We start from the raw sequence: 2,908 nt of genomic DNA on the forward strand, positions 1-2,908 counted from the left end.
GATCGTTTGAAATTAAAGATTTTTTAGAACATGCACATAAATTAATGACATGCATCATATATGTGGGAACGTGTACGTACCTTCTTGGCCAAAAGGTTTTCATAGATGACGATGAAGAACTCCTCTTCCCCTTCCCCTTCCCCTTCCCCTTCCGTTCGGCGTCCGAGACGTGGAAGCCATGGCAATGGATCAAGTGTATGTGAATGATAAAGAGAGAGGCAGAACCTATTGACATGAGGGATGACCGTTGTGGGGGTTTATAAGGGAGAGATAACCGTTGTGGGGTTTACACCATAAATTAAGGTAGAGATGACCGTTGTGGGGTTTACACAATAAATTAAGGAGGAGATAACCGTTGTGGGGGTTTATATCTCAACAAAAAAGTAATGCAGACTATCTTGACGAAAATGGAAATTCATGATAGTTTATCATTTTACCGTGAAAAATAATGCCTAAAAAAATGGAATTTCTTGATAGTTTATCATTTTATCGTGAAAAGTAATGCCTAAAAGAAAAGGAAATTCGTGATAGTTTATCATTTTACCGTGAAAAGTAATGTCTAAAAGAAATGAAATTTCGTGATAGTTTATCATTTGATCGTAAAAAATAATGCCTAAAAGAAATGAAAATTCGTGATAGTTTATCATTTTACCTTGAAAAATAATTGCTACAAAAAATTTGTGATTACCAAACCCCGGTGTTGTAGGCCGGAGAGCGACCCGGGAGGCCCGTTGGCATTTGGAAGTTCAAAATGAACGGATAAACAAATGGTAAGGTCGTCATCCTGTTAGTACTCATGGGAACTAGTGTACAATAATCCACAAAAAACGATTGTTTGATGCTTCTTCAAATATTTAAGTGAAATTTGGTTCCAAGAGAATTATTTTTGAGAGAATTAGAAAATAACATTTACGAGAGGGAATCTCCGGAACTTAGTCTCATGTCAACCCTCATTGATTTCTTCTCATCTTCTCATAGTTTGTAAATAAATGGTTATAATTTTCTGCGATAAATTTGTACTCAATACCGACCGGTGCGATCTGTTTCACAACTTTCCAAACAGAGAAAATACGAATTTGTATTGCTGACTTTTTTTTAAAAAAAGAAACCGTGCCTAGGAGGAACTAGACACTTTTTGATATAGTAGAAGCGGGACTTGGCGTGACAATTCCGAAATTCGTCCCTGACAGGAATCGAACTCCGGTTGTTAGGGTGCGCCACTGCGACCCCAACCACTGGGCTAAACCCACGTCGTCGTATTGCTGACTTTTGATAAACTAGTTTCAGATGGACCAATGTTCTGTTGAGCATTTTCCAACATCTTGCTAGTAATTCTATGAAACCGAGGCGTGGAAAAACATTTCCAAATTTCTTGCTATTATTTGGTTCAAAATAAAAAATAAAATCTCAGAGCCCTACGTAAAATCAGGCAGCACAGACCATGCAGGCCTATAAGAGCATCTCTAGGAGAGTCCGTAAAAGGCCAAAAACCGAAAATAACCGACAATTTTTGGGTTCGGCTGAAAAATGACGTTGATCAGTGACCGTAAACGAGGCAAAACTGAAAATATTTTTTCGGGCTACGTTCGGTTCGCTCCGTCGGCCTGTATTTGTAGGGGCCGATGGAGCTAACCGAACGTAGCCCGAACACAATCCCTACTTTGAGCGCGAGGGAACTTTCAGCTCCTTCCAACCACCGCCGATCTGTGCGCCTCACCTTCCTCTGCGCCGCCACCCTCCGATTTCTCCCCGATGAGTCTCGAATCAACCCCACCGGTCGCCGTTGCTACATCGCAGGCGCCGCCACCCTCTCCCGTGGTCGCCCGAGCTTCCACCGCTCCACCAACCACCCCGGCGACCCCTGCCACCCCTGCGCCCCCCGCAGAGGTAGCAACAACGGTCTCGTCGACGAGCGGGGTGAAGCGGCGGCGCGCGGGAACGCATGTGGTCACGCAATCCAGTGACGCGGCGGCCACCGGTGATGTCTCGACGGTGGCAACAAAGCCGAAGGCAGCCCGTGCGAGACCGAAGAATTCGGCTCCGAAAAGGACGAAAGTGAAGGCGTCGACGAGCCGTGGCGCCCCGCCTTCGTTCTCCTCCCCTCCAACGCCACCGCCGCCACCACCGGAAGCCACCGCGAACGTCGCCCAGGACGTGCTCGACGAGGGGTCAACAAGGTACACATCAACTCTTCCTTCGTTTTTTGATTGCGAGTACATACTTAGGCCTCGTCCGATTAGGAACGAGAACGCCTCGTACATGGAGAAGTTGGAGGAGGTGAACATTAACCCACTCCCTCCGTTCGGCACTCGGATGGGCGGAGATGAGAACGACGACGGGGACAAAGTGGAAGAAGGGGACAAAGAGGACGAAATGGAAGATGAAGAGGACGAGGGTGTGGTGGAGGTCTCGGCCGATGGAAATAGGAAGAAGAGGCGGGCCAACAACTACACGGAGATTGAAGACACCACCTTGTGCCGAGCTTGGACCTCCGTGGGGATGGATGTCGTCTCCGGCACCGATCAAATAGGGAAGCGGTACTGGCAACACATCGAGGACAAGTTCCATAAGCTTATGTCGCGCGTTCGCAATCCTGTCGATCGCACGTACCGATCCCTCCAAGGTTGTTTGGACGCGATCAAACCGGCCTGCAGGCGATGGGCAGCAGCAATGGAGACCAAGTTTGTCATCATCGAGACGAAGAAGGAGGTGACCCTTGCAAAGCTTGAAGCCAGCCGAGAGGAAGAAAGGAACAATGCCAAGTTGGAGGAGATGATGATCAATGTCAAGAATGCCAAAGCAATGAAGCAACTATTGGCTGAAAGAGAGGGAGATCATGATGATGAACACCAAGGAGATGAATGAGCTACAACTTGAGTGGTGGAAGGAGGCCTCGGCGGAGATCACG

The sequence above is a fragment of the Lolium perenne genome, chromosome 5, assembly GCF_019359855.2.
Source record: "Lolium perenne isolate Kyuss_39 chromosome 5, Kyuss_2.0, whole genome shotgun sequence".
Taxonomy (NCBI): domain Eukaryota; kingdom Viridiplantae; phylum Streptophyta; class Magnoliopsida; order Poales; family Poaceae; genus Lolium; species Lolium perenne.